This window comes from Nicotiana sylvestris, chromosome 2, assembly GCF_000393655.2.
Source record: "Nicotiana sylvestris chromosome 2, ASM39365v2, whole genome shotgun sequence".
NCBI lineage: Eukaryota > Viridiplantae > Streptophyta > Magnoliopsida > Solanales > Solanaceae > Nicotiana > Nicotiana sylvestris.
Window position 1 is genome coordinate 121,916,371 of NC_091058.1, and position 5,755 is coordinate 121,922,125.

The following is a 5,755-nucleotide window of genomic DNA, read 5'->3' on the forward strand; positions in this document are numbered from 1 at the left end:
CAATGGGAGATATTGCACTGTAAACACAGTCCTTTGGAATACGATTCTATATTTAGTAATAATTTAACTCTAAACTTCCAGTTTACCCTTAATGTGAAGTTTTATAGCCATACAAAATTACAAATGTTATGACGACACAAGTTTCAAAAGTCTTAGAGCCACACAAATGTCATGACATGCTCGTGACCATATGTTTCAAAAGTCTTCTTTCCTTTTTAAAATTCCGTGCTGAGGCAAACTGCGTTAGTAGATATTTGGGATTTTTTTCATTTTACTTCCTTTATGTTAATCTTGTTTTGAGATGATGAGGAGATTCATTTGTTATTTGGTTATACAGGCACGTCAGTGGATCATATAAAGCTTTTATGTTGGTTTAGGGTGGTGAAGATAAGAATTTTGTGAGGTGCACGATCTCCGTGGATCACTGTAATTGGTTTAGTAATTGGATTTCTGCAGCTTAGACCTTTCGGATTGACGATGTGTCTTTAATTTTGAGTATTTTGAGCAGCAAAGCATTTAGGTTTACTTGTAGGAGATGATCAAGCAGATACTTAATAGGCTCCCACGGAAGCCATCCAAGTCAGCAGACAATCGTGATGGAGGAGGCTCTACATTTCAGGCAAATGCTTCAAATAGTTCAAGAAGCGCTGACTTGTCTAGTTCCCGATCCGGGAGTTTGAGTGCTATGTCTCTTTCAGGCGTCACTGGTTCTTCAACTCCAGGACTGAATCATGGGGATATACTTCCACAGGCTATAAATGCTAAGGTGAATGGAAATGCATCAGTTTTCTCATATGAGGCATTTCCTAATTTGAGGGATGTACCAGCTTCTGAGAAGCAAAACTTGTTCATCAAAAAGCTGAACTTGTGTTTTGTTTGACTTGTCTGACCCAACTAAAAACTTGAAAGGAAGACATCAAGTGACAGACATTGGTGGAGCTAGTTGATTACGTTACTTCTGCAAATGGGAAATTCCCAGAAGCTGTCATGCAACAAGTAATTAAAATGGTATCCTCAAATTTATTCAGGCCTCCCTACTCCTCAGCCTCCCGAAAACAAAGTTTTAGAAGCTTTTGACGTAGAAGAAGATGAACTATTGATGGACCCTGCATGGCCACATTTGCAAATTGTGTATGAGTTCCTTCTCAGGTTTGTGGCATCACCAGAGACAGATGCAAAATTGGCTAAGAGATACATTGATCACTCATTTGTTCTAAGAATATTAGATCTCTTTGATTCAGAAGATCCTAGGGAAAGAGAGTACTTGAAGACTGTACTTCCCCCTCACCGGATATATGGAAAGTTCATGGTGCACCGCCCATTCATTAGGAAATCAATCAACAATACATTTTATCAGTTTATTTTTGAAACTGAGAAACATAATGGAATAGCAGAACTGTTAGAAATTTTGGGCAGTATAATCAATGGATATGCTCTACCACTCAAGGAAGAGCACAAGTTGTTCCTCGTTCGAGCTCTTATCCCACTTCATAAACCAAAGTGCGCACAAATGCATCAGTAGCAGTTATCTTACTGCATAATGCAATTTGTGGAAAAGGACTGCAAGCTTGCTGATACTGTCATAAGAGGTCTGTTGAAATATTGGCCTATCACAAACAGTTCAAAGGAAGTAATGTTCTTAGGTGAGCTGGAAGAGGTCCTAGAAGCAACTCAGCCTCCGGAGTTTCAGCGCTGTATGGTTCCGATGTTTCGTCAGATCAGTTGTTGCTTGAGCAGCTCACACTTTCAGGTTGGTGTTTTTGGTTGATTTGACACACTCTTTTTTTCTCTCCTTTGTTCATTCCTGAAAGAATTCATGGGTCACCTGACTGAATCTTGATGTGTTTGGAAATTTGGATACCTCATATTAACTCGTAATAAGCTAAAAGTTGCTAAAATCACCAAGGAGCAATGAGAACATGTTAGTAAGAATCTATGTGTAGGGACTGATAGAGATTAAATTAAAAAGCATGATGGAAAGTTCATTCTGTATCAGAAATACAGTTTAGCTTGCTAGAGAGTTCTGTGTAGTTTAAAATCCAAACTTTATGAACACTAATAACTTGACTAAATAGAGTTTGGACATAGCTGTATAAACTTGGAGAAGAATGGGACAAAATATTGATCTAATCATTATGCAATACAGCTAAGTTGCTCGGACTCTTCATTTTCGGTGCCGCACCCGTGTCGACACGACGTTGGTGTGGGTGTGGGAAACGTATCGGATTTGGTCAACCAATTTGAGGTACTTTGACCAAAATCGACGGAGAAATTTGGGACAGATATAATGATTTCTTAACTCAAAACAAAAGCTCGGGTGAAATTGAAGAAAATAGAATACCTTTTCAATAAAATGTATATTGAAATTTATATGTCAGTTGCTTTTCCTTTTATCTCCTTCTCGGATTCTCTTCATGATCAGTATTTTCTCCACTCACATGATTCTACGAATATGACAATGTGTTTTTTATGAAAATAGGTAATATTATAATTAATAAAAGCTCAGCATCAATCTAGTATTAAGACATAGTACAAAAGCATCAAGCTAGTATTAAGACATAGTACAAAAGCATTACTGGATATGAGTCCTCTAAAGTTGTAAGGACTCCAAAAACTCCAGCATAACATCAGTATAAGTAGATAAATTTGCATTACACCAGTCTTTATAACTTTGAATACATTTATTCTTCATAATAAACACATTCTCTTCCTTTCCCTCTGTCGAGCCAGATGTTCCATAATATGCATAGAGGAATACTCTTCCAGGTATTCTTCTCCTTTCTTATTCCTTGCCTCTGTCAACTGCTCAGAACCTGCTTCACATTTGCTGGCATAACCCATTGGATCCCGAAGAGATTACAGAAAATCAAAACGTAACTGCAAGGAAGCAACAGATGATTCACTGTTCTTCCTCATTCTCACATAAATAGCACCAACTGCAGATATTATCTTTTCAAGTCAGTAAACTTTTCAGGGAGAGCCAGTAAAGGAAAATAGACCAGAAAATGTCTTATGGTTGTGAGCTATGTTGCCTGAATCCTCATTTCTCCTGACATAACCATGGCCTACGAGTGTGATAAGGGTGTGGGTACTTCGTGCCGGTTCTTCAAAATACACAAATTTATCAAAAGGTTGAGGTACCCATCGGATACTTCCACACAACCACTTACATACTGTAAACGAGTCGGAGCAACGTAGGGTTGTAAGAACTAAGAACTACTTGTCATGTTGCAAGAGGGTACTAGCAATCTAGCATTATATAGGCAGTAAGCAAAAACATCTATGTATCTGATCTTCTGGAAAATCTGATGTTCGCATGAGATTTTTACATATTCTTTCATTCGAGTAACTGTCTACTGATTGTACTCTCAAAAATTAACATTTTACGTTTTCTCTACCAAAATTATGGATGCTACCCTGCAACTTTTCAAGTATTAAGTGTGACCTGTCCCAATATTAATGTCTCTGCAGACCAGAATTTTTTTACTAAGGATCAAGTTTCGGCTTTGGCTCCCAAAAGAACAATTGCAGAGGTAAATGCATGTATAGCATGATAAGCGACATCTCTTATGGAGCATAGAAATGAGTCAAAACGAATAGTTGTTCTTGTTGTTATTTATCCTATATGGGTAGCCCCTGGAAGGGGCCACAGCTGGCTTATTTTTGAAGTAATCTAGTTAAAGCATATCTACTGAAAGATATGGAGAACACTAGACAAAGTTTAGTCCTGAAATCTCTTAGTCTTAGAAGACCTTTATGTTTCTCATTATCAGCCTAGGATCCATTGGAGATTCTTTTGCCTATGTAAGCATCTTCTCTTACGTCCTATTTTCCACTCCTCTTGCCAAAGAGAGTAAGGTGGTGCTTATAAATTTTCTTTTGTTTCTGTATGTTATTAACCAGTCAGGATTTGTGCATGTCTCTTGGCCAATTCGATTTTGTTTCTCGTAGAGATGCTCTAACTTGCTGCTTTTCTGTTGTGACTGCCACAACTTCACATTAAATAACACTCACACATTCTTTGTTGCAACTTCCTGGGATAACTTGATAGAAGGTAATCCTCCAACCTGCGAAGCAACATTTTGGCTAAGACTTTATATCTATAGTGAAATTATCTAATCATCCTATCCAAAACTTTAAGGCAATTGGTGAAGGGACTAACGGCGTTATAAACCCCTTTGGAAACCCTTGCACAACCAATGGAGACTAGTTTGATATAACTTCTAACGTCCTCCCGCACATGTAACCATGTTCTACAGTTTGCATGTGTTGAAGACTTCTATTTTCGTGTTTTCTAACAGTGGACCTAATGCAGGGAGAGATTAGGCTCGATAGGATGAGGGTGGGCCTGGAGCTGAGAGAGAAAGAGAGTAGGCTCAACAGGCTACGGAGTGGGTATGGAGTAATGTTAGTGGCTCGGTGAGTTGAACTGGGAGAGATAAATGAGAGAAGTCTAGAGCGGCTCGATGGACTGAGTTGAGAGACAGAAGCCCAGAGCAATACAAGAGGTAGAGAGAAAACAGTTGTCAAATGAGCTCACTGATACCATGTTAACTAATATAAGCATGGTAACTGATACCATCTTTAGGCAATAGTTGGAGCCGCCCAGGTCATTATAAACCCTTTTCAAAACCGTTATATGACCAATGGGGACAAGTGTATTCTCTGACATCTATGATTGAAATCAAACCAATGATAACTGGACATGTAATGTAATGTGGTTGTTTGATAGAATGAGATAGACCAGATCCATTTTCTGCAGCTTCCATTTTTCCCTCTCTCTGTGTGTAACAAATTCTAGTTCATTTTCAATCTGTTCAAACCTTGCATTGACAGGTGGCTGAGAGGACTTTGTTCCTGTGGAACAATGATCATATTGAGAACCTAATCAAACAAAATCGTAAAGTTATACTGCCAATAATCTTTCCTGCCTTGGAGAAGAATACTAGAGGCCACTGGAATCAGGCAGTACAAAGCTTGACATTAAATGTCCGCAAAATATTCTCTGATATTGATCCTGAACTTTTTGAGGAATGCTTGCACAAATTTGAAGAAGATCTGGCTCATGAAGAAGAGAACAAGACAAAACGTGAAATGACGTGGAAACGATTAGAGGAGATTGCTGCAATGAAAGCTGCTAGCAATGAGCCAGTGCTCGTTTCTCTTAGGACAACCCCTCATTCACCCACTGGCTAGTAGAGACTAGTATATTTGTCACTGTTACGTCATCCTTCATGAGCTGACCTGTATGCTAATTGAGGATGGGTATTGTATCAAAGGAGGTGGAATCAACAAAATGAGCCATGTCTCCGTGCTTGTTCATACTGTGGTACTTCCCAAAAATTGGCTTTCCCAGGTCTCTCAGTGAACAGAACTGGATACAGATTCTATTTGCATTCAGATGCGACGATGTACATATGGAATTGCGTGGCAGAGCCTCAATGTTTTATATTCTGCAGTGCAGCCATAGCTGGAGTTAATTTGGTATTTTTTTAGTTGGATTTACAAGTGATGAGATTAAAAGACATCATTCTTCAGGTATCTGTTAAGATTATTTTTGCATCTAGTTTCATTCTAGTCTGCAGTTAAATTCCTGTAGTATCACATGTATGTTTGGCATTTGCTGCTTGGCATGAAATGTTTCTGTAGATAATCCTCTGAACTTTCCAAATTAACACAGGAAAGGCAATGTTGAATGACCTTTTTCTTTTGTATTTACCATTTGCCATTGAGTTTGTCAGAAATATATTCTGGA

At 38.4% G+C, this 5,755-nt stretch overlaps 1 pseudogene; it reads left to right on the forward strand.

Annotated features, from left to right (window-relative positions):
- Positions 1-341: 341 nt before the first annotated feature.
- Positions 342-5,211, forward strand: LOC104214501 (serine/threonine protein phosphatase 2A 57 kDa regulatory subunit B' theta isoform-like; annotated as a pseudogene).
- Positions 5,212-5,755: the final 544 nt, after the last annotated feature.